Genomic DNA, 27391 nt, shown 5'->3' with positions numbered 1-27391 from the left:
ACCAGAGCCCAACAACATGGAGTGGAAGCATGTTATCCTCAATCGCGAGAGACTAACAAAAGAGATTGATGAGTGTTATCTGATTTGAATTTTTGCATTGTTTCTTTCACATTTAGTTATTTATTGTATTGTACAAGCTATTGAAGCGAGGAATGCACAGTATAGCCCATGCACGGTACAGTATTTCAATGTGTACATTGTTTTTTCTATGTAAGAATTGTTATATTACTCTTTGGTAATATATTGTTACTCTTTGCTTTATACATCCAGAATGGTCTGATGGTGTGATTCTTAAGAAACCACCAATCTTCAACTTAAAGCAACACAGATTTATTGAATAATGAATTGATTAATATTGAGTTTGCACACTCTACATAACTATAACTAGTAATCAAGTAATCTATAATAAAGTATTAATTAATTTAAACTACACGTGCTAACTGTGCTGTGATCTATCTCTCTAACACTCTGTTGTCTAGTCACTCCTGGTTGGAAGAGACCCAAGATCCTTTGAGTTCTTCTATTTATAGTGGAATCTAGTGTTGCCGTGTAGTGGTTGTGTTACACTAAGGTGTAATCATTAATCCTTTACTTTTCTCTATATATGCATATCACTATAAAAATTGTCAAGAACCTCACTCTTGTTTTAACATTGATTCCTATGGAAACCTATGATTCAATTAAAGTTGTTTCACATTAATGATTGTACAGAACACAGCTACAAATTTAACTGAGGACAAACTGTATTGGAAAGCATGGGAAGATGTTTCACTACGAACAGCCGAAATTCTAAAGGAATCCATTTCCAGCCTATATGATGCCATCTTCCAGGGTATCAGTACTGCAATCTACCTTGCAGAGTGCAGCCAGGGTTGCTTCATGTTTATCAATGCTATCAATGTTTACAGCTTTGGTAAAGCTTAAATGGCTGTCAAGCAGGGTGTGGGCTCAAATCTCTGTTCTGCCTTTGAGAGGTAGAAGTCTACCATGGACAAATTCATGCAACAAATGGATAGGTGGTATGAAGATGGTACTGATCTCTACGCTCTGCTCCTCCTCAGATCAGTGGAAGTGCTGAGGTGCAGACACATGGGAGAGGTGAAGTGGAAGTGACGCAGGTTGCTTCATTGTCTGAATTGTCAAAAAGCCTATTGACATAGAGCTTGGCTTAAAGGTTTCAATATTCTTCATTGTTAAATCCAGGGAATGTTAGAGCATTAACATACACTATTAATGATGAAGCATTTTTGTTGCATTATTTTTATCTGTAGGTCACTGTCCACATTGAAATTCTTATTTCATGGCTGGACTTAAAATACAAGTGTCACATTCAATCTGAATTTACCACTTCCCTATTTGTTACCAGTTAAGGCATTACTGACCCCTTCCTGAGTGTTGGCTAAGCTAGATGACTAGACTATGGTACAGGACAAAACCAACAGCATGAGTTCAATCCCTGTACCAGCTGTGGTAGTTCATGGATGCCAGCCTCTTTGTCTTTCCCCATGCTTGATGCAAAGTGTTGCTCCTCATGAAACATTACCGGTTGTTTCCCTCTGACAGAGGAAGGTGCCAATGATCCCTCATGAACTATGGCTCATTACCTGACCTACTATATTCTTGCATTAGTATTGCCTGATTGCCAGTCTGCCAGCTCCAGAACTATATAGACTGTCAGCAGTGGGAGAGAAAGGGAAAACTCGAGTGTGGACACAGCTGGCCTTCTCTGCACACTAGTACTTGGTATAAACTTTGCCTGTGCTGGTGCAATAACGTTGATGATACTATGCCAAGATGTAACATCGCAAGTGATTTACCTGCTCAGCCTCAAGCTGAAGGGCGGTGAATAATAATTGTCGGGCAATGGATAATTGGAAAGCACAGTGGTTTACAGCGCCTGGTTACTGTAAATGCTTCCTGATCCACAGCCTGTTGTGAACTCTTTGGATTACCTTCATCACCTTAACATTATTTCACTACTCCTGGAACTATTATTGCCAATATTTCTTTATATATTGATGTCTGAATTAGCCTAGGTTTAATGATGGTCCTATTTCCAACACTGTGCTTTAAAACGTCAGAGATCTTATGAATCTAAAACAAATTGCAACAAGCAAATACCAAATATATATGTCATCGTAGCTTGTAGGATATTGCAGTAAGAGCTTAGATTTTAACTGTGTTTCACATTGGACCAGTTAGAAACTTGTGATATTTTTAGCACATGATAGATTCAAACAAATCAATAAGAGTCCATGCATCATATGTTATTAGCCTGTCATAGTGGAAGCTCCAATTTGAGACGACATCAAAATTGGCTATACATCATCCCCTTCAAATTGATGTGGCGGTTTAAAGTAAATGCCTCCTGGATGGCATAAATCTATCTGTACAGAGCTACCATTTCTTTTCTCCCATGTATACAAATGGATGAAGCAGATGCAAACAGATACAAAAGAAAAACACTGCACATGCTGGGAATCTGAAAAGAAAACAAATATTTAGCAGGTCTGGCTTTAGCTATGGAAAAAGAAACAATGGGCTGAATTAACCGAGCAACCCGTGCATGTTTGGCGGCGACAGGTGTCCATCTGCCATTGCCCGGCGGCGAGATCTCCTGGTCCCGCCGTTGTCAATGGGTTTTCCTGGTTTTCAATGGGCTTTCCTCACTGCCTGGAAACCCACAGCTGCAGTGTGCCTTTGGTGGGATCCAAAGGTCCGGCCAATGTTCACACTTTTCACACAGCGTTAAGGTCTGGAAAGCACGACCTGTGAGTGCAGTGGAGTCAGGTTATTTCGAGACATTCAAGAGGATTGACGCCTGAAAAGGAACAATGTGCATGGGGAGTGGGTAGGGGAATGGTGCTAGAACCAGCACACATAGCACGAGCTGAAGAGCCTCCTTCTCAGCAGGCTTTTCATCAGAACTGGAAAATGTTACAGAAAGATGACTTGTTACATCTCTAACTTCTCCCAGTTCTGATTAAAGGTCATCAATCTGAAATATTGGTTGGGATTTTCTGGCCGTTCACACTGGTGGAATCTTATGGGCCCGCTAACAGTGCACCCCCGCCGTGGGTTTCATGTGCATTCAACGGGAAACCTTCTTGACCAGAAGATCCTGTCCCCGCCCACTGGCCAGCCACGCTCTTCTACTGCTGCAGAACACGCCGCGGCGGGGCAGGTAAATCCCGCCCATTAATTCTGCTGCTCTCTCCACAGAGGCTGCCAGACCTGCTGAATATTTCCAGCATTTTCAATTCTTCCTTGTAAACAGATGTCCACCATCACCCGGGATATTAAGTTTAACAATTGAGTGAACGTGGGGCGGCATGCAGCGCAGTGGTTAGCACTGGGACTGCGGCGCTGAGGATCCAGGTTCGAATCCCGGCCCTGGGTCATTGTCCGTGTGGAGTCCATGTCTGCGTGGGTTTCACCCCCACAACCCAAAGATGTGCAGTTCAGGTGGATTGGTCACGCTAAATTGCCCCTAAAATTGGAAAAAATAAATTTTTTAAATAATTGAGTGAACGGAGTATGCCTATTTGCACACACACCTATTAGTTCCCAGTTTGAATTTCCACCAGAATGGGATTTAAGCAGCAAGATATGCTGTTTCATTCAATTTCTAGCCCAGTGTCAGGATAAGGCGCAGAGGTGTGGCGGTCGTCACATCTGAATGCAAGTGCCAGCAGATAGAGACAGGGGGCAGTTAAGAACATGCCGAACTAAGAATTGCAAGAATTTCAGCACTGAGAAAAATACAAAGTTGTTAAATATGTGGAGGGGCGCTGGTTAGCTCAGTTGCCTCGTGTTGAGTATGTAGATCAGATTAACGGCAACAATGCCAGGTTTGACCCCTGTTCCAGCTAAGGTGGACTCTGGGCCTGCCTCCTCACCCTACCCATCATCAAATATGACAGAACTTTGCTGTGGTTCAGTGAATAATTGCCGTTGGGCAGAGAACTGAAGAACAAACATGTGGAGGGCGGTCGTTGGGGGAGATTGTGGCATATTAATGTAGCATCACTTTCCTTCTCAGGGTCAATTGGGGACGGGCACCAAATTCTGGCCTAGTCAGCAAAGCCCTCATAAAGATGAATTTTTTTTAAAAATCGAACCAGCCCCTCTTTCTGCCTGAAAGTATCTGATTACCAGCCGGAGTTTTGCAGCCAAAGGGAAAGGATGCATATTTCACTATGCCCTGATGTTGGATCAGTGTTGTTGAACTGGTTCAAGCGATTTTCAGCACAAACAACCACCCTCCATCGTCCAGCCTCTTCTTGCTCAAAACACAAAAAATGTTTTCTCAACAATCTGGTTATCAGTGAAGTACACATTTGGTGAGCTTCAATATCAACATGTCACACAGTAATCATATAAATTAAACCTCAGCCCTCCAAAACAAAGGGAAAATAACTTGTATTTATATATCACATATCACCTTCCATACCTTAAGATGTTGTAAAGCCTCTAATAGACAGTGAAGTATATTTGAAGCATAGTCACTGTTTAATGTAGGAAATACAGCTGTCAACCTGCAAACCACAAGGTTCCACAAAGAACAATGTGATAAGGACTAGGTAATCTGTTTTTTTGCTAGCGTTACTACTCCCTGGGTCAGTGCATGGTCAATTCCAGCCACACTTGACCCAAACTCACAACACGGTTGAAATGAACTTTTATTTTTAAATACCTGAGGTATTTGGCTGTCCAACAATTACAGTCACTAGGTTTGTAAATTTAAACACAATTAACTTGTTATTATTAAAAGTATCTGTGATTAAATAGGCAACAAGTACAACTGTTTATCTACCATCTAATTTCTAACCCCTCCCCTTTTAACTCACCCCACCCTGTACACACCCACGCACATCAGACAGACAACACATAGGGGAAAGAGGGGTGTAAAGTAATGATGAAAGTAAAAGGATGAGTCTTTTTTTCAGATGGATGTCTTCCAGTTGAGCTTTTTCTTAGTCTAATCTTTCAGATGGCTGTTATCTTTTCTTTCAGCATTTAATGGTTTTCACTGTAGGTTTACAGAAATAGCAGGCTGCCAGCATTCGAGGAGCTGCCAATCATAGCAAGCATGTTCATAAACATTGTGGTTCGCATCAACGAAGGGTAATTGAGATGCATTCAGGCATGAAGGCAAAGATAAATAAATAAACAGCCTAAATAGCTATGTCTGGACCAATAAAACCGTCATTCGCTGGCTAGTGAAATATAGTTGCTGTGTGAAATTGAATGAAAGATTTGCATTTCAGAAGTTGTCAAGGGATTTGAAACCCTTCCCAGTGTACTTGGTTTTTGAGGAAACCTCTGACACTTGTAACAGCCGCTGCTTTAAACACTTTTGTCTGAGGCAACAGATGTTAGGGAAAGGTAAGTGAAAATGCAGCGATTTTTCAGTCTACCGCCTGAACTGTTATTCAGCTTTCAGGCAGGCTTGACTGATGGGTGTCGCTGATCGGAGTGACTGATGGAGGTCTCTGGTAGGGGGTCTGAAGGGTGTTTCTGAAGGTGTCTGATAAGGGGTCTGATGGGGATCTGATGGGGGTGGCTGATGGGGTCTGATGGAGGTGACTGATGGGGGTATGATAGGGGTCTGATGGGTCTTTCTAATGGTGCTGATTGATGGGTGTCTCTTATGAGGGCTCTGAAGGGGGGGTCTGATGGGATGACTAATGGGGGTCTCTGATTTGAGGCCTGATGGGTGTGACTGATGAAGCAGTCTTACAGTGGTCTGATAGGGTCTGATGTGAGGCTGATGGGGTGTCTGATGGAGGGTTGGTAGCGGGGTTGCTGGGGGGGGTTTGGTCCCGCTCATGTGTGGGTGCTTTGGGGGGTTACTTGTTATTCTCGTGGTGGGGGGCTATTGTGCCTACTTATCAGTGTGGGGGAGAGGATTTGCATTGTGGGAGGGAGGGGGCACTTTCCGATGGACCTTGGGGGCACCTCAGTTATTCTCTGATCCCTTTGACCTAACTCAGTGTCCAGCACATCAGGGCCTTGCCTGGACAAACTTGCACCAAACCCCGCCTGGTGTATTTCCCAATTTGGGGAATTACGGGGGGCATGGAGACTTGGTCTTCAAGCCTGTTAATGACATTAAAATGTATTTAAATGCTTGATTTGTGTCCTCCCACCAGTGGGGGGCAGGTAACGTGTGGGGGTCGCTGGATGGGGATCGGAACATCACAATGCCAAACCCATTTTCTGTCGATGCTCCATTCATCGCCCAATCGGAATTCCTGATCAATTAGGGGCTGGTTTCGCACAGGGCTAAATTGCTGGCTTTTAAAGCAGACCAAGGCAGGCCAGCCTCCCCAAACAGCCTCGCCGGAGTGTGGCGACTATGGGCTTTTCACAGTAACTTGATTTGAAGCCTAGTTGTGACAATAAGCGATTTTCATTCATTTCATTGAGTGGAGAATCCACCTCTATGTCTGCTCCCTCCCAATGCACGGTCATGTCCACCTCCCATGGGGGTGGGTTCTGTATTCTCGCTCCCCCCTCCCCCTCCCATCACTCCCCCCAGGTAGAAAGGTCGGTGAGCAGCTCACCAATTTTAAAAAGGGCTGCCCATGCAGTGTTAATATGCTGGAGCGGCCTGAACAAGGGGGGAGTTCTGAGAAGAAGATCATGCATACCAGACTTTAAGTTCAGTTCAGGGTTTTTGGTAGGGGAAGGATTGGGGACCGTAACAAGGGGAGGGAGAAGGGTTCAATTCCAAGAGACCAGGGGGGTAGGCACAAAGGGGGTCCATACTATCTTGGCGGAGGGAGTGTCTCCCCTTCCCACATTTTGCTCCATGTTGGAAAGTACTGGGCTTCCTCCCACTTTCCCTTGCCTATCATACCAGGGCAGTGAAGGTCGAAAGAGACACTTAAGTGGCCTTTGATTGACAATATCTAAGGGCTTCAGTAGACCTAAGGGTGCGCTGACTGGCTGACCGCCTTCCTGCGGTCCACATTATGGGGGACAGCTCAGGAGTGGGTGGGAAAGTAATTGGCTAGACACCCTTTTCATTTTACATGCCTCTCACCTTCACCTTACACTGGTGGGTGGCGATAAAGTTTCCCTCACAGTGTGCATTGCTTTCTAGGGATTTTAATTCATTTTATGATTTCTTCTTATTTTATGTTTAACCACCTTTTTAGATTCATGTTCTACATCTCGACTCATTCCATTGCTATCAATGTCCTCCTTCACTTTATTCTTTCCAAGCTCCCCTGCCCTCTCCTGTTTATGTTTAGGCTGCTTATGTTTCTTATAGATCCCTCCTCACCTTACCAGTCTAAAGTCTATGCCACCGTCCTATTTACACTTTCTGCCAGGGCATAGTCTCCAGCCCAGTTCGGGCGGGGCCCATCCCATGGGAACAACTCCCAGAACTGGTACCAGCATCCCAGAAATGGAACCCCTCTTTCCCAGCCCTGCATGTTAGTTCCCCTGCTCTGCCTCCTCCTGTACCAATTTGCACATGGCTTGGACATAATCCAGAATTTTTTGCCCTTGAGGTCCTGTTTTTTTTAATTTAGTGCCAACCCAGTGCTTACCAATCTTTTTCCCGATGTGACTCCATTTTACTGCCTCAGACTTCGTGTGACCTCAGAGTGAAAACTTGGGGTGTATGTGAAGTGAACACCTACCTATTCAAGGCAGAAATCAGGCCTCAGAAAGAAGTCAATTGGGCCATGCCATGAACAAAAATAGGAAGCATTCAAAGGGGCCTGGCAGTTGACAGCTATCAGTCCAAGCTCAATGGTTGTCATTGCTGCCTCAGAGCTCGCAACCCCAAAATCCCACCTCATGACCTCACTGAGGGGTCATAACCCATTGTTTGGGAACCACTGGCCTAATCCTTAATTCTCATTCAGCAGGATCTCCTCTCTGTCCCTACGCATGTCATTTGTTCCAACATGGACCATGACAGTGGAATTTCTTCCTCCCTTTCCAGTTCCCCATTGGATATTCCTTACTCTATCACCAGGTTGGCAACACAGCCTTCTGGATTCTTGTCCTTGTCTCGAGAGGGTGCTATCTTTCCCCCTAATTGCAAAGTTCTCTCTTACTACCACATTCCTATTCTTCCCTCACAACTATCCTGCAGACAGCCTTCTCAGCTATTGTGCATTGTTCCTGTGGCTGCCCTCCCTGCAGTCGTTCTCCTTGTTCTCACAATGAGCAATATCTGCGGGACCTACTCCTCAACCTCGCCTAAATCCTCACTACCCAGCTCCCTGACAGTAATTCCTTTACTGTATATTCCCTTGGGATGTAATTGACAAGTGGATAAAACTGTCCAGAAATCCCTCCCTTCCCCTATGCATTTGAGCTTCTTCAACTCACACTCCAGCTCAATAATAATAATAATCGCTTAATGTCACAAGTAGGCTTCAATGAAGTTACTGAGAAAAGCCCCTAGTCGCCACATTCCGGCGCCTGTTCGGGGAGGCTGGTACGGGCAATGAACCTGCGCTGCTGCCTTGTTCTGCATTACATGCCAGCTGTTTAGCCCACTGTGCTAAACCAGCCAATAGCACTGCACTTGAGAGATTCAACGTGGACACATCTGCTGACCTGTTTACCTGGGACAGCCTTCCACAAACTCCCACGTTCTGCAGCCCAGTCACATAACCTACTCTTCCTTATCTATTTAATTAATTCAAGTCTTTACTAATCTGTAGTTTTACTCAATATTTTACCTCATTAAACTATAAATTGAAATCAGCACTTCACAGTTTCCTGGTTATAATTTATACCATTGCCCCTGTCCTGTGACGTTGTTCCATAATTTTATTTTTGACTTGTTCTTGCAGTTCTCTCTCCCTCGCTCTCTCTATCCCAACATTTAAGTAACTAATAAATACAGTGAACAGTTGTGACCTTGTCACAGATCATTGTGAGTCACTTCCTTCCAATTCCAGGACATACTCATTATCTGTAATTCCTCTCCTCGACCACCGGGCGGATTTCCTAGCCAGTTGAATAATTTCCTTCAATTCTATAAGCTTTAGTTTTAGTTGTCACTCTGTTATGTGCATTTTATCAAGTATACGTTCTTTTAAACAAGCAATACATTTCTTTATATTGTAATAAAACGTGGTATATTGGACCTTTATTTTATTTGCATCCTAATTTTTAAAAATGTGTATTTTTAAAATTTAAGAAGTAATATTATGGCTTTAAAACTAAATGGCTGGTCTACTGTATAATCTATCACTGCACCGGTTAACATGACTTGCTGTTTAACTTGCAAGATGAATCTATTGCATTATTCTCACAGCGCCAGGAAACGGGTTCGATTCCAACCTCGGGTGACTGTCTGAGTGAAGTTTTCACTTTCTCCCCATGTCTGCGTGGGTTTCCTCCGGATGCTCCGGTTTCCTCCCACAGTCCGAAGGTGTGCAGGTTAGGTGAATTGGCCATGTTAATATTGCCCAAAGATTAGGTGGGGTTACGGGGATAGGAGCTAGAGAATAGGCCAAGGCAGGGTGCTCTATCGGAGCAAGGGCCGGCGCAGACTCGATGGGTCGAATGGCCTCCTTCTGCGCTGTAGGGATTCTATGATTCTATGTTTAAACAATAAATAGCACAGAATTAAATAGGCAACTTTGCAAAACATGAAGGTAAACAGAGGTTCTGTGCAGCAAGGAAGTAGAATAAACTGAGACAATAATTTTGAGAAATTATACATGTATAGAAATCAGATAAAGTTAGTTATATAATTCACAGTGCTAATGTATTCCTTGTATCTCATTAATTCTTCAAACGCTCTTCCAATAAAGGGGATATATTCTGATAAATTTAGTTACATTTTATTTCAGGCCACATGACAACTCCCTTCTAGACAACTGAAATATTCATATCTGTAAATTGGGAGGCTCTGCTGTTTAGATTTATCTTTTGTGAGGTCCACAAACCTTGGAACAGTTTGCAGTCAAGCTTTTAAGAGATTCATTTAATAGTAATGTACTTTGAGGAACGGGAGGAGGCGGGAGGATTTTCCGGGCCTTCTCACCAAAGGGATATTCCGGTCCCGCCGACAGGGAACCCCCGCTGTGTGTTTCCCGGTGGCAGGGAGTGGATTCAATGAGAAATCCCATTGAAAGCGGCAGGACCGGAAGGTCCCACCACCAACCAACAGCAGGCAGCCTCATCCACTGGGATACACATCGTGGAGTGCACGGAAATGGAAAATAGGGTACAATAATTAGCTGGCCTGACAATCTGTGAGGGATATATTATTGTATGGTTTATTAATAATAATTGCAAGTCTTGCAATATTAGATCCTGATCTTGATCTACTGTATCATTGATTGTTTTCAACACAGACCAGCTATATCAATATATCATTCTAATTTACTTTAATATGGAAAGGCAAAATTAATGGTCCATGCCTGGAACATGGCATCATGGTATTGCAGCAGAAAATACTGCTTATAAATTACATGTATTGCATTTTAATTTAGTAACAGTCCCCAATAAACATAGCCAGATTGTTACCCCATTTTCATTCAGATATTTCCCTTAAGAATCAGTAAACCTGTGGGCAAATGCTCCACAAGTTGCATGACATGTGCCTTACTTTATCCAAAGGCTCAATGCAACTTTGCCTTTTAAGAGCAAACATACATTATTTTTTGCACATACTTGCAGAGTATTTTTGCTAAGCACAAACATTGTAAAAAGTATGCATTTTTTCCATTGAGCTTATAAGCAGCAGGCCTTTTTGTATATTGCAATGTCTTCCTACTAACGTAGTAGTACCATGTTCCTACATGGACTACTGGCAGAGCGAAATATCCAATCAAGCAGGAGATTTAAAGATCCCATGCTGAGCCATAAAGGACAATTGACTGGTTACAAAAGCAGGAAGAATTGGTATGTACTTTTGTGGTCAGCAAACCCTTCATGCAGCCTTAGCAAACCTGGGTATTCTCAGTCCCGATCTTTAATTGGAGTCGGATGTTAACTGTGAAAGTTTATTTACCCAATGGACAGTGCTCTGCTAAAGCACCCAGAGTTCTCAGCACTGACTTTCTCTGTTTTCTCAGAGTTGAGTAGAAATGCTGAATGCTCAATTTTGAGGCAATTTCTGGGAATTTATTACATGGAACATACAGCTGAGATACTAGCCCACTCTGTCAATGCGAACATTTAACCACCACTTAAATGCATCTATGCTATTCATCTCAACTTCTGCATGTTGTGGTGAGTTCCACATACTCTCTGGGTGAAGATGTTTGTTCTGAATTCCTGATTGGTTACTATCCTATATCAACTATTATTGTATTTGCTCTTCCGCCAAATGACTCTCTTTGCGTCTACTCCTTCAAAACCTTTCATGATTTAATCCACCTCTATTCCATACAGAGAAGGAGGTGCTGGAGGTATTAAGCACGTCAAGATAGATAAATCCTCAGGACCTGATGAAATGTATCCCAGGACGTTGTGAGAGGCTAGGGAGGAAATTGCCGGCCCCCAACCTGAGATATTTAAATCTTCGACAGCCACAGGAGAGGTGCCTGAAGATTGGAGGGTAGCAAATGTTGTGCTTTTGTTTAAGCAGGACTGTAGGGATAAGCCCAGGAACTACTGACTACTTATTTCTGTAGTGGATAAGTTATTAGAAGGTATTCTGTGGGACAGAATTCACAGGCATATAGACCAGGCTAGGGCTAATTAAGGAAAGTCAGCATGGCTTTGTAAGGGGAAAGTCATGTCTCACGAATTTGATTGAGTTTTTTGAAGGGGTAACCAAGAAGGTAGATGAGGGCAGTGCAGTCGACATTATCTACATGGACTTTAGCAAGGCCTTTGACAAGGTACTGCATGGTAGGTTGTTGCAAAAGGTTAAATTTCACGGAATCCAGGGTGAGGTAGCCAATTGGATACAAAATTGGCTTGACGACCAAAGCCAAAGGGTGGTTGTGGAGGGTTGTTTTTCAAACTGGAGGCCTGTGACCAGCGGTGTGCCTCAGGGATCGGTGCTAGGTCCACTGTTATTTGTTATATATATTAATGATTTGGATGAGAATGTAGGAGGCATGGTTAGTAAGTTTGCAGATGACACCAATATTGGTGGCATAGTGGATCGTGAAGAAGGTTTTTATTAGATTGCAACAGGATTTTGACCAATTGGGCCAGTGGGCCGATGAATGGCAGATGGAGGTTAATGTGGATAAATGTGAGGTGGTGCATTTTGGTCGATCAAATCAGGGCAGGACCTATTCAATTAATGGTAGGGAGTTGGAGACAGTTACAGAACAAAGAGATCTAGGAATACAGGTTCATAGCTCTTTGAGGGTGGAGTCACAGGTGGACAGGGTGGTGAAGAAGGCATTCAGCATGCTAGGTTTTATTGGTCAGAATATTGAATACAGGAGTTGGGACGTCTTGTTGAAGTTGGTCACCCTATTATAGGAAGGATATTCTTAAACTAGAAAGAGTGCAGAAGAGATTTACGAGGATGCTACCAGGACTGATGGTCTTAGTGATAAGGAGAGGCTGGATAGGCTGGGACTTTTTTCCCTGGAGCGTAGGAGGCTTAGGGGTGATCTTATAGAAGTCTATAAAATAATCAGGACCATCGATAAGGTAGATAGTCAACATCTTTTCCCAAAGGTAGAGGAGTCTATAACTAGGGAGCATAGATTTAAGGTGAGAGGAGAGAGATACAAAAGAGACCAGAGGGGAAATTTCTTCACACAGAGGGTGGTGAGCATCTGGAACGTGCAACCAGAGGCAGTGGTAGAGTGGTACAATTTTGTCCTTTAAAAAACAGTTAGACAATTAAATGGGCAGGTGGGTATCAAGGGATATGGGCCAAATGCGGGCAAGTGGGACTAGCTTAGTGATAGAAACTGGGCGGCATGGGCCAGCTGGGCCGATGGGTCTGTTCCATGCTGTAAACATCTATTACTCTATGACCCCGCAGCCTTTTATTTTCAAGAGAAATGTGATGCAGCCTGCTGATCTTTTCCAGATAGGTACAAAATCACATTTTAGAAATCGCAAATCTTTTTTACACTCTCTTATGAGCCTCTATATTCTTTTCATAAAATGGCAACCAGAATTGTACGCAATCCGCCAAATGTGGTCTAATCAAGTTCAGCTCTGATGCCTTCTGATTCTTATAAACTGGAAAGAACCACACTTTCAGACTCAAAATGCTGAAGCTTCACTGAGTGTATTTCTTACTGCTTTCCATGTAACTGATGGACTTCAGTGCAGCAGTAAATGTGACACCCTGTATGCATATTCACATAAGAATTAGTTCCTAGCTCTTTACAAATATTGGGTCCGATTTAATGCGCAAGAACCAGTCTCGTTTGTGATGATATGCATAAGCAGTTATGTATATAGTAATAGATAAGACCTCTGATCAGCAGGTGGCAGTAGAGAATAACCACCTGACACTGTTACCTCAGGGAGTTGATAGAGGGTATTCATAGTGGATAGTCACAATTTTTAGCAGCGCGTAATTAATTTATTATAGTTAGTAGTTTTTGATAATATCCTTATAGTTATCTTAACCACGCAATTGTTAAATAATAAAACTTTAACTAGTCTAAGAACTAGACGTTCTTTCGGTCATTTATTCCAATCAGCCAAGCACCAGAACGTAACATCGTTTTGGGCACGTATAGCAAGGTCATTCTCCGCGTTGCAAAACGGGACTCTTTTTTTCTGCCCTCGGTCAGGAACACCCCGCATTTTTCTACCTTGCAAGCGTTGCTGATCCGCGATCAAATCGTGTTCTGGATTTGTAACAACAAGGTATGGGAGAGCTGTTCAGGAAAATGACCTCCAGCTCAATGATGCCATTAAGATTTGCCATGCCAGCGAGCTAGCTGCGCAGCAGATTAGCACTCTAAACCTGAAGAATTTTGGCATGAAGCTCAGAGAGGCAGCCGACACCATTAGTGTTGTGACACACCTGAAGGCAAAACGTGGTCCCAGCGGCGGTGGCCATTTTAAGCAAGTGAACAAAACCTCCATTTTATGCAAATGATGCGGCAACAAACAATTGCAAAGGCAATGTCCAGCATTTGGTAAAATTTGTTCCAGGTACAAAGGCAAAAATCACTTTGCCAAACAATGCTTTTCTACTAAGAAATCGGAAATACCAAAGTAAATTAGCGTGATTGATGAATTTAATTTTGAGGACACTTTTCTCACAGATATATCTAGTGAAGATACACATTATGACCACATGCAAGTTTAATAGGCGCAAAGCAAATTTGCAGTAACAGCAATGCAGATGTAAGTGTTCAAAAAGATAACTGGACATTTCCTCTGCTGATTAATGGAACATTCATTAATGTCAAACTTGATACAGGCGCGATAGCCAATTTAATCAGTTTAGCCGATTTACAAGAAATAAAGATTAAGTCACACGTTTTCAATACCACAACATTATTAAAAGATTGTAATGGAAAACGAATTAATATAATGGGAGTTTGTGAACTTGAAGTTCATGAAAAGAACAAAGTGCACTTAGTAAAGTTCTTAATCGTAGACACTGAGCGTGAATCTTTATTGGGAGTGGAAGCATGTGAAGCACTTGAACCAGTGAAAAGAGTCTACACTGCAGAATGTAATATAACTACGCAACAGACATCAATGGATGCAATCCTGAAAGAATTTCCTGAATTTCTTCATGGATTTGAAGTGTTACCATTCACCTATTTCATCCAGTTTAAAGACAATACGCGACCAGTTATACATGCACCAAGACATGAACCAGCTCCACTGAAGGAAAGACTTAAGAATGAGTTGGAGAGAATAACAAAACTGGAAGTGATAAGATGCATCGAAGAACCAACAGATTGGGTGAACTCCATGGTTTGCGTGAAGAAAAGTAACAATGATCTACGTATCTGTATGGATCCAAAAGATCTCAATTCAAACAATAAAAGAGAGCACTATCCTATTCCAAAGAGAGAAGAAACCATATGTGAGATGTCAGGAGTGACATCTTTTAGCAAACAAGATGCATCACAGGGTTTTGGCAACTCAAGTTAGATGAGAGCACAAAGTTGTGCACCTTCGATACTCCATTCAGGCGATACTGTTTTCTCAGAAAGCCATTTGGTATTATTTCAGCATCTGAAACTTTCCATAGGGCAATGGAACACATCGTTGAAGGCATTCCAGGCATCAGAGTATATGTAGATGATATTATTGTATGGGGCTCAACAAGAGAAGAGCAAAGTGAAGAAAACCGTCCAGGCCATCACGCGAACCCGCCTCCCATCCACTGACTCTGTCTACACCTCCTGCTGTCTTGGGAAAGCGGGCAGCATAATCAAAGACCCCTCTCACCCAGGTTATTCTCTCTTCCAACTTCTTCCATCGGGCAGGAGAAACAAAAGTCTGAGAACACGCACTAACAGGTTCAAACACAGCTTCTTCCCCACTGTTATCAGACTCCTAAACGACCCTCTAATGGATAGAACTGATCTCCCCACGCATCTTCTCTACTGTTGGAGCACTACACACTTGTATGCTTCACCCACTGTCCATGACTATATATTTACTTTATTTATCATATGTCTGATGTTTTTCATGTATGGAATGGTCCGACTGGACTGTACGCAGAACAATACTTTTCATTCTGTGATAATAAATCCAAATCCAAATGCAGGTCGAATATGGACTCTGTTCCTTATTTTCAGTCTCAATGATCTATGAAGTTGGAGGGCGTCATTCTCCAACCCCCCGCCGGGTTGGAGAATCGCCGGGGGCTGCCGTGAATCCCGCCCCCGCCGGTTGCCGAAGTCTCCGGCACCGGATATTCGGCGGGGGCGGGAATCGGGCCGCGCCGGTTGGCGGGCCCCCCCGCTGGATTCTCCGGCCCGGATGGGCCGAAGTCCCGCCGATAAATTGCCTGTCCCGCCGGCGTGGATTAAACCACCTTTTGAACGGCGGGACAAGGCGGCGTGGGCGGGCTCCGGGGTCCTGGGGGGGGCGCGGGGCGATCTGACCCCGGGGGGTGGCCCCACGGTGGCCTGGCCCGCGATCGGGGCCCACCGATCTGCGGGTGGGCCTGTGCCGTGGGGACACTCTTTCCCTTCCGCCTCCGCCATGGTCTCCACCATGGCAGAGGCGGAAGGGACTCCCTCCACTGCGCATGCGCGGGAAACTGTCAGCGGCCGCTGACGCTCCTGCGCATGCGCCGCCCCGACATGTCATTTCCGCGCCAGCTGGCGGGGCAACAAAGGCCGTTTCCGCCAGCTGGCAGGGCAGAAATTCCTCCGGCGTCGGCCTAGCCCCTCAATGTTGGGGCTCGGCCCCCAAAGATGCGGAGCGCCAGTCGGCGGACATCGCGCCGTTTTGGGAGAATTTCGCCCGGAGTCTCAGCTTCACCAACTTCTTTTGTTGGATTCCTGATTTTCATGATTGGATCCTGTACATGTATGGTCCTTTCAACAGCTCAGGCAGGGACTTAGCATGTTTGTTGAAGTGTTGACTTCTGTCTACCTGTGTATCTGTAAGTTGTTGTCTTACAGAAATGAGAGCGCGATGAGGCCGTTAAATAGTGGGATTGTCCAAAATTGAGAACTGCGCCATGCGTCAATCTGTTTGCGATCTAACCGGCCCGCTCCCATTGGCGAAATCAGGATTCCACCTTAGTGTGGCAAGAAAGCAATAGTCACCACTTAAGCCCAATTTCCATACAAATAACAGGGGCAACCCCGTATCTAACAGTCTCCTATCTAACGACCCCCATATCTAACAGCCCCCTGTGATCCAATGGCCTCCCAAGGAATTTGTCACGCGGGCGCCGATTAGTATTCCTTTTAAAAAATGTGAAGTAGTTGGAAGGGCTGCTGCGGGGACCCGAGTAGGTGGGTAGTCATTTTCACTTCCAGGCAATGAGCCCTGGGGCCGTGGGGTTGCTGTCCCAGTGTTCGGAGGGGGGTGGGGGAGCCCCAAGGGATACACCTCAGTCGCGGTGGGTCACCATTGGTGGGAGGCAGAGTAGGGGGTGGCCACCCATGGTCTGGGTTGGGGAGGGGGAGATGGGTCCGCCATGCCACCCCCTGGATCATGTGGTCCTGTTCAGGTGGGAACCCCAGCCCTGCCCGCCAGCCCTACTAACTACCCATAACTCCCACTGACCACGGAGGCCTCCCACCGTGCTGCTGAAGGCTATTGCTAATTGGCAATCGTAGTCAAGTGGTGTGCCATGTAGCATGTGGGAGTTAGTATTGTCCGAAATACTAGCATCCCAATCAGACCATGATGCCTGGACACTGCGGGAGGCAACACCACGGGTGCAGCAGCAAACTATCGAACACTCAGGGGCTGGGCCCCAGCACCAGGGACATCTCCGCGATGCGCGGGTGTGTGCACCGGGGAGGGGCCGGCGCCCAGTTCTGGTAACATTACGTGCGGGTGAATGGGGTACAGGGTGTGGGGTTCGGTGAGCACAGGCCCCGCTATAGCCAGGGGTGCATGGGCAGGGCGTGTCAGGTGGGGGTGGAGCAACTAGGGGACTAGAGGGTCCCGGGGTGGAGGAAACCACTAGTTGTCAGTCTCACACCCTCTCCAAATTCCTTACAGATATTAAATGGTGTGGACGATATCTTGGATCCTGCGGAAGCTGCCCAAGAGGTGCTGCAGACGGGCCAAGCCGCCAGACACTGGAGAAAGCGGCAGCAGCAGTGTTGACAGAGACTCAAGGTGGCGGCCCATGTGCAGGGCCCCACCCCACACCCTGAAGACCTGGCCACACGTCAGTCTGGGGAAGGACACAGAGGGGGAGGCCAGCGATGGCCCAATGTATACAGGCGTCGCTGGTCTTTCAAACAGATAATGGATTGCATGTGCTGCAGGAGGCTCTGCCTCAACAAGGGAATGGTGCGGCACCAATGCTATGTCCTTGCAGATTTGGCATCACGTGGAGGAGGAGGACACCCGCTCCCGTGGTTGTCAAGGTCACCGGAGCCCTGAGCCTCTACGCCTCAGGTTTATTCCAGGGTACAAATGGGGACTTGTGTGGTATCTCATAAGCTACAGCCCACGAGTGCACCCAGGAGGTCATGGATGCCCTGTTTGCCGGGGCAGTGAATTCTATAATTGTTGACATGGACCAAGCCCAACAGGATGCCAGGACAGCAGGATTCTCCGCCATCAACAGGATGCACTAGGTCTAGGGACTAATAAATGGCACACATGTCGCCTTGCTCTCACTGGGCCATCAGGGAGTGCCCGACAACAACAGGAAGGGGTTCCACTCCCTGGACATCCAGCTCATGTGCAACCATTACATGAAGATCATGCACGTGCGTGCACACTATCCAGCTAAATCCTGGGACAGTCGGACATTCCCGGCCTCTTCAAGGATCACCCAGGATGGCAGGTTAACTTTTGGGGGATAAGGGATACCCGCTGAGGACCTGGTTAATGACGCCAGTACGGGGGCTGGTGGCTGATGCAGATATTCGATACAACGAGGCCCATGCAGCGTCCCGGGCTGTCATTGCGCAGTGCATCGGACTCCTTAAAAAGCGATTCCGATACGTGGACCGCTCTGGTGGTGCCCTGCAGTACACACTCCAGAGGGTCGCCCACTTTGTGGTAATATCCTGAGTCCTCCACCACCTGGCACAGTAGCGGGGCGACATGCTGGAGGTGGAGGGGGATGAACATGTGGTATTGCTAACTTTTGGTTGGCTCTTAAATGTTGCTCGTTGTATCTTTGCTTAATTTGCTCTGTTTCTATAACCTTTGCTCTAGAGTCGCCAGGTATCTTTATGATACCGCCACGAGGTTCAAGTTCAAGTACTGATCAATAACTCAACACACCAATTAGTAAGTTTCAAATCAAAACACATTTATTATACACAGTAAATCACTACTCATGCATTAACTCTACTTTCTAGGCTATCTCTATCACTAAAAGGCCTATACTTAGCTTCGGAATTGGCCCACCAGGTCAGGGGAACAAATGGCCTTTCGTTCGATCTGAGTCTGCAGGATTCAAAGCTGGTATGGACTGGTAGCTAGGAGCGCCTATCTCGTAGCGTGCGTTGACTGGAGACTTACTTGGTTGATGCGGCAGCTTAGGCAGTTCACTCTCAAGGGTAGATTCGGGTTGCTGAGTGACCCTGCCAAGAAGGACAAATTGAACTTGGTGACTCTATTTTATAGTCCCCAGGGGCTTCACGCCCCTTCGGGGCGGACCCCGTACCTGGTTCCAAGTGATTGGACTGCGTTCTGATCACTTGGATCGATTTCTCCAATACTGGAGTTGTTCCCTGATCGCTGGGCGGTCCCTGAGTGTCCGTTGGCCTTCCTTTGTCTTGGCTCCTGCTGGCACCGAGGGGTCTGGCTTTGCCTTATTCACCTTAAATGTTTCCATTGTACCCGGGGATCGCTCATTAATATGCAGATGGCTGTGAGTTTCAGTGCTGTCTGGGCTTTTGCAAGTTCTAATACACAGGAGACTTTGCACTTGCTAGTTTTTCCTGGCTTGGCTGAATTTCCCTGCAGTCTTTGCGGATCTCCATTTTAAGTCGGGAAGTGGCCAACCCAGGTGGCTACACTCCCTCCTTGTGATCCCTAACACGAAGCGTGAAGGATCACATAACTGCATTGTCTTCACTTCCTGACCCAGTGAGCACTCTTTCCATGGCCTCTACACTGACCATAACTATGTATTAAAAAATTTTAACTAACAATTCTAAGTGGCGCTATGTCACAACAGGGACATGCATTACAACATTTTTTTAAACGGTTAGAGGTAATAAACTATCCTAACTCAAACAATCAAAAATAATCTACAACACTTTAAATTTACAAATAGCAGTAACACAAGTTTCTCTGGCTTGGCAGTCAAGCACAGAGGTTTACATTTCTTTATTGAACAAAACACCCATAAAGAAAGCGGATGCATTTTAATTCACGCGAGGGTTTGGGGGGTTTGATGAAGTCCGAAAATAGGCTACCTAAACGTGTATACCGGGGTTCGAGAGCGGTAGGCTCTCCTTCGCCATTTTCTGAGTCTAAGTGTCTGCACGACACAGCAGAGTATCGCCAGTTCTAAGAGTGATTCTACAATGTACGATAGTGAATACCAGGTTAGACTTGTCACACCAGGTCGGGGTGTCGGTGACTATCTCGGGGTTAACTATTTCAGGGTGTAGTGTATGGTAGGGGGGGAATCATTCATGGCCTGTGTGGTAGGGATCAGGGGGGGAGCATCCGCGCGCAACTGAAGTGATCCTGCTAAGATCCAGATGAACATGAAGGTTGTCTTCATCTTTCCTTTTCGTCTCTTCCTTTCCGTTTCTTCGCTCTTGAGTTCCTGAGGTTCTGGAGTTCTATGGACACAAGCGTAATATCTGTTACTATCTTGGTTAATATCTCATGCATTAGCATGTCTGTCCTTTAGTGCCAATTTCCCTTTAGAATTTGTCACCATGTGTGACTCCCTCATTTTTTTTTTTAAACCGAATATTCCGGACAAGACACACTTAACAAACACTGAAACAGCGCGAGCCGTCTCGCAGGCTGTGCGATTTATCATCCAAATGTTTGAGGATGTAAATAGCATGGGGATGGCAACCTAAGGGTTGCCCAAAAACAAAACAAAACTTTTTGAACCAAGAGTGCCAAAATGAGGTGCGTATGGGCCGCGACAGGTAAGATTTGGATGGAATCCCTGGGTAGGATGGTGATCAATGGCGTATGTGCTCTACCCGAGTGTAGCTGACCAAAGGGGGGTCCTTAGGCAGGGCAGGGACCAATGCCGTTTCTCCACTGCCTGAGCAACCGGCAAGAATGGGCAAAAAATGTAGTCATCGTGGGGGGTTGCTGTAAAGGTTCTACCGTCGAACCAGAAGAGCAGTTATGAACAGGGGCTGGCAAGCTCTCAGCGGCTTCTGCCGATAAGCGTGCTGGCAAGTTTTCACAGGTTTCTGCCGACAAATATGGCCTGTGGCCGTGGAACTTCCGAGTGTACAAACAACACTTAACAATAACACTCACAAACAACACTGAACAACATGCTGCAGGTTCCATCATAAAGGAACCGTTTCTCCCAAGCGGTTCCTTTTAAAACATCATCTGGACACCTCAGTTGTCAGTTGCGAACAGGGTCGCAAAGGTGTTCTCATTTTGGGAGTCAGACTCAAAGTCGTCATCTTCTCCCGGATGCCATACTCTGGAATGGATGATGGTTGATGAAGCTGCATGGTGTGACTTAGGGTCCATCTCGTCGTTTCGGACGAGCCTGTATGAATTGTCACGGTGCCAAAAGGTTGTGTCTAATTCTGTGGGGACGGAGTCGTCATCGACGGGCGGTGGTCTTTGGCGGGGTTTGTTGAGGAATGTGATCAGGAAGGGATCACTCGAATCGTGTTCAGATTCGCTGGGTGTGGGGCCTGTTGCATGGGGATAGTAGGGAGGCGTGCTGTGGCTATTGTCTGAGTCACAGTCACTGTCTCTGCTGCTGCTGTCCGTGGGCGTTCCGGGGCGGAGTCTAGAGTTCGGGGGTGGAGTTGAGGGTGAGTCCGTGGATGGGGTGGACGTGTTGGGGGAGGGTAGGGATACGTTGGCTGTGGGCGGGGTGTGGTCTGCTGCGTCGAGCATGACGTGATGTGCGTGGTTGGACTGTGGGCCATATGCCTTAAGCTGGTTGATATGGAACCACACAGTCTTTCCGTTGGGGTACTTAATTTTATAGACGGAGGGGCTTACTTTGTCCGCAATGGAGTACGGACCCGAATATTCAGGTGACAGGAATGTGCTGGGGTTACAGATGGAGAGCATGACCTGCTGTCCTACCTCAAACTCAGTCACATGCACTGTCTTGGCGAAGCAGGCCTTGCTCTGTTTCTTTCTTGTGCCTAATCTTCCTGCGACTGCTAGCTGAGCCGTTTTCACATTTTCAACTAACTGTTTGACTGCGTTCTCGTGTGTGAGGGCCGTAACTTCGTGGCTGGTCAAGTCCAATCCTAATAAAAATTCTGTGCCTTTCATGGGGCGTCCGGTCATGAGAGTGTGTGGGGTGTAACTTGGGGATGTTGAAATAGTATTTCTCAAAAACATCAGCGCAAAAGGGAGGACTGAATCCCAAGTGGTGTTGTTTTGTTGGACCATTTTTCTGAGGGTGGCTTTTAGGGTCCGATTCATGCGCTCCACGATACCACTTGACTGGGGGTGGTATGCAATGTGGAATTTTTGGGTAATGCCAAATATCGTGACGACGTTCTTCATGACACGTCCCGTAAAATAGGAACCTTGGTCGGATTCAATGCTGCGGGGGAGTCCCCATCTCGTAAAGATGTGGTGGGTTAAGATCTTTGCGGTGGTCTTTGCCGTGTTCGTTCTGGATGGGAATGCCTCTACCCATTTCGTTAAACTGTCTATGATAACTAAAACGTACTTGTAACCATTCCTGCTCGGGGGCAATGGTCCTATAAAATCGATCTGGAGGTTAGCCCAGGGGCCGTTAACGGGGCGGGTGTGACTAAGCTGAGCCTTCGTTGCATATCTGTCCGGATTGTTCTGGGCACAGATAAGACAATTCTAAACGTAGTGCGTTACGTCTTCTTTTAAACTTGGTCACCAACAGAGCTGCCTGAGGTGGGCTGTAGTGGGATCAATTCCCTGATGTCCACGACTGTCATGGAACAAACAAATAAGCTGATTCCTGTCCTGTTCAGGAACCACATAAAGGGTGTCTTTTAGGACCACACCGTCATGTGTGGTCAGTGCGATTTAAATCTAACGTAAGGTGCTGGAAATTTTCCTTTCAAAATCTCCCTGAGATTGCTATCTTGCTTCTGGGCCTGCACTAAATCCTCGATATTAGTCTGCGAGACCTGAACTGCATTCACTGGCGCGCTTTCGGGGGTTGTCCAAAAATATCCATGCCTGGAACCTGCTTTAGCCAGTGCGTCGGCTTTTACATTTCCAGGTGGGGAGGAACGGTGGTGACTGCGAACTTTAACAATACCAAAGGTCCTGTCCTGTGCTTTCTCTAAAATGTGGCGGAGCAATGGGGCTGAAGGGAGGGGTTTTCCGTCTGCGGAAACAAATCCTCTTGCTTTCCACAGGGGTAGGAATTCTGTAAGGCTGTTGCAGACACAGAGGCTGTCAGAGTATATGTCTGCTGGGCTGGGGAAGGAATCTTGGTGATCTATAATATATGCAATGGCTGCTAGTTCTGCCGCCTGCACGCCTAAGTGTCCTGGTAGTTTTAGTGAGATTTCTTCTGGGGCGCATCCCTGCGCGTCCTCGACATATATGCCGCATCCTGTAATGCGCTTCCCTTCTAATATTGTGGAAGAACCATCTACATATATTCTTAAAGCTCCGCACGTGTCTGTGCTGGGGGCTCTGGGGTGAACTACCTATCTTTCTGGGGGGTGTTTTCGCAATAAAGGGGCCTGTGTTGTGGTGTGGAGAGATAATTTCACATTCATGGGGGGTGCCTGGGTACTGAAGGTTATCGGCTAAGAAAGTGTGGGTCTTGGTCCTTTTAACAGTGATGTCCCGTCCCTGCAAAAGAAGGGTCCATCTGGCTGCTCTAATCTGGCTCACTATACTGTCCTTAAGTCGTCCGTCTAGTAAAAGTTGGGTGGGGGTGTGTTCCGTGAGGATTGTGATGGGGTTTAGTCCGGTTATGTAGGTAAAATACTGACCCACCCAGAAAACTGAGAGCAGGTGCCTTTCACAGGCCGAAAATCCCTGCTCCACAGTGTCATGATATTCAAACACACACATCATGATGGACACACTAACAGGCAAATCAGAGTACACAACACCACAACCAATCACAGACAAGAACACCAACCACATAAAAAGCACGAGCACGACACCTGGTGGTCAGTAGGTCTGGGGAGAAGGGAACAAGAAAGAGCTGTTAAAACATCACAAGCAGGGAACCCCCACGTGCAGAGTGCAAAGACCAAACTGTAAATAGTAAGTTTAAATAAAATAGCGTTGTACCATATACAACCGTGTTGGCTCATCTGTGTGTCAGAACACCCAACACCACATGGTACAGGAGTGGATCGATACCTGCCTACTAACCTGCCATTCTGGACATGGACCACACCGACAAACCGCAGCCGATGCAAGTCGCGGGGAACCTAGGTACCAACTGGAAGCTCTACAGGCAGCGATTTGACCTGTACATCCGTGCCACCGAAAAACAGAATGCCTCGGATTTCACGAAGATTGCAATGCTCCTCTTCTACGCAGGTCCGCACGCCACCAACGTCTTCAGCTCACTGGTGTTCGAAGAAGGCGAAAACCAATCCAAATATGACACGGTCATCCTCAAACTGGACCAGCACTTTCAAGTTGAAGTAAATGAAAGTTTTGAAAGATACCTCTTTCAGCAACGCCTGCAAGGTAAGGAGGAGCTTTTTCAACCCTTCTTGACGCACCTCCGGATTCTAGCGCAGTCCTGCGGTTACGGCACCACCACAGAGTCCATGATCAGGGACCAGATTGTTTTTGGCGTTGCCTCTAGTGGCCTACGCCAGCAGCTTCTTAAAATGAAAAGCCTCACCTTAGCGTCTGCTGTGGAAGCCTGTGTCCTCCACGAAAATGCTACCTGCCGTTTTGCCCGATTTCAGGCGTCCGAGTTGGCACGGAGGGGGTCCCCAGCCGTCGAATCGGCAAGCCAGGCCGCCCACGACGTCGAACGCATCCAGGCCGTCGATTACTTCCCGACCCACGGCCCGGACGACAGCGGCCGCTTCCCGCGCTTTTCGCGGTCTCCCGCGCAGGTGCGCGCCAAAAATAACGGCCACAATGAGGGACGCACTGCGCAGGCGCGCCCACCGCAAGATCGCACTGCGCATGCGCAGTGGCGCAACGAACGCCGTGACGTCATGACGTGCGGCAATTGTGGAGCTCTACATTTAAAAGGGCAATGTCCTGCAAAAAACCGACAGTGCCTCAGATGTGGCAAGATGGGCCACTACGCAGCCCACTGTCGTTCGGCTCAACCCATGGATCCGGCGCATCCTCGACAATCTCGCAGACAAGTCAGGACCGTCCAGCCCACGCATCAAGACTTCCAGTTAAGTGATGCAGATGACCAGGATGCCTTCCGCGTTTCCGTCATTGATGTCAACAAGGTCAATGCCATCAATCCAGCCGATGAGTGGTGTGCCACCCTGACGGTCAACCCGAACTCGTCGCAAGCCCATTAGACTGGACTTATAATACCGTTCATATGTTTAACAAGTTGCACAATTTTACATGATAACCTGTTGTTGTTTATCGTTCCAGATGTCGTCTGACTGGACAACTGTTCAAGTTTTTTTTTTTTTTCTTCTTCTCTCGTTCGCATTTATGTTATGTTATGGTACAACTTGGTTCATGTGACGCACCCGACATCGCTCCATGTACATAGTTCCGTCATATGCACATGCTGCACACGACACACACACACTCTTAGATGCACTCACGACACGATCATATTTATTACCACGTAGGCACATATCTTTGTAAAAAGGGGGGATGTCATGATATTCAAACACACACATCATGATGGACACACTAACAGGCAAATCAGAGTACACAACACCACAACCAATCACAGACAAGAACACCAACCACATAAAAAGCACGAGCACGACACCTGGTGGTCAGTAGGTCTGGGGAGAAGGGAACAAGAAAGAGCTGTTAAAACATCACAAGCAGGGAACCCCCACGTGCAGAGTGCAAAGACCAAACTGTAAATAGTAAGTTTAAATAAAATAGCGTTGTACCATATACAACCGTGTTGGCTCATCTGTGTGTCAGAACACCCAACACCACACACAGGATCTAAAAGTCTGGAGGCGTAAGCCGTTCCTGGAGGAGCACGGCCGAAAGGGTGCGGTCGGTGCTAGCTATGTCTATAGCATAGGGGAAAGCGGGTCTGGAACTTGTAGTGCGGGGGCTGCAATGAGGGCTCTTTTCAAAGCATCCACAGCATCCGTATGCTGCGGAAGCCATTGCCAAGGGGCTCCTTTCTTTAGGAGTTCCGAGAGGGGTGCTGCCTTGGTGGCGAAACCGTCAATGTGGTTTCGGCAGTAGCCAACCAGTCCTAAAAATGATCGGAGGGCTGAAACGTTCTGGGGAAGGGGCAATTTGGCAATCGAGTCAATTCTTTTGTGCTCGATCTCGCGTTTCCCGTGCGTGATAATCGTCCCCAAATATATCACTTTGTTTTCCAAAATCTGGGCCTTTTTTGGGTTTACTTTGCAGCCAATCTGTTGTAGGAGTTCCAGGAGTTCGGACAGAAGCTCAATGTGCTCTGCCTTGGTGTCTGTCTGCAGTAATAGGTCGTCCACATACTGGACCAGACAAACGGGGCGAGAACATTTTGACAAACCATTTGCCAGCTGTCGGTGGAAAATGGAGGGAGAGTTGTGGATTCCTGGTAGAAGGCATGGCCACGTGTACTGCTGACCTTTAAAAGTGAAGGCAAATTTGTACTGGCACGCTTTTGCCAATGGAATGGACCAGAATCCGTTACTGATGTCCAAAACTGTAAAATATCGTGAGTTGAGTCCCTGTTTGAGCATGGTCTTGGGACTTGTGGCTACCGTGGGGGCTGCTGCGGGGGTGACTTTGTCGAGTTCCCGGTAATCGATGGTTAGTCGCCATGATCCATCGGGCTTTCTCACTGGCCAAATTGGGGCATTATTAGTGGAGGCTACTGATCTGAGTACGCCCTGCTCTAATAAGCTGTCGATCACTTTCGAGATTTCTCCCTCTGCCTCTTGGGGAAATCCGTATTGCTTTTGGGGCCTAGGGTCAGGTCTTGTGATTTGAACGGAACCAGTCATCCGGCCACAGCCGTGTTTGTGGGTCGCGAATGCTGTCCTGTGCTTCTGCAGAACTGCCCTAACCTGCTTGTCTGTGCTATTCGTGGTCGGGTCAAACCAAAATTCGCCGACTGCGCTAATCTTGTTTGCGTATTCACCTATTGTGAGCGTTGTAGGGCTCTTCCGGATTTTGCCATTTTCCAGACACATTGGTTGACTGGATCAAAGGACAGGTTGTGGGAATGCATAAAATCAATGCCCAAAATGTGTTCTGCTGTGTGGGGCAGGTCGACAAAGACTATGGGGTGCTTGGTGGTGATGTTGCCGATTTGAATGGGTACAGGGGCGGTGATGTGTCCCTGTTGTGAGTGGCCTGTGAAACCGCTGAGGGTGATTGTGGCTGTAGTGGGCCACATGTCTTTTTGGAACATGGTGGAGGAATTTATTGTGGTGCGGGACCCTCCTGTGTCCCAGAGAAATTCGATGGGCTGTCCCCATACTTTCGCTGCAACTACCAGTCGGCCGGACCTATCCCAAAGGGTGTCGCAGACCCAGGTGGGGGAGCCCGAACACCGTCAGTCCGTTCCGTT

Source organism: Scyliorhinus torazame, chromosome 1, assembly GCF_047496885.1.
Source record: "Scyliorhinus torazame isolate Kashiwa2021f chromosome 1, sScyTor2.1, whole genome shotgun sequence".
NCBI lineage: Eukaryota > Metazoa > Chordata > Chondrichthyes > Carcharhiniformes > Scyliorhinidae > Scyliorhinus > Scyliorhinus torazame.
Note: the sequence above shows the minus strand (reverse complement) of the source record.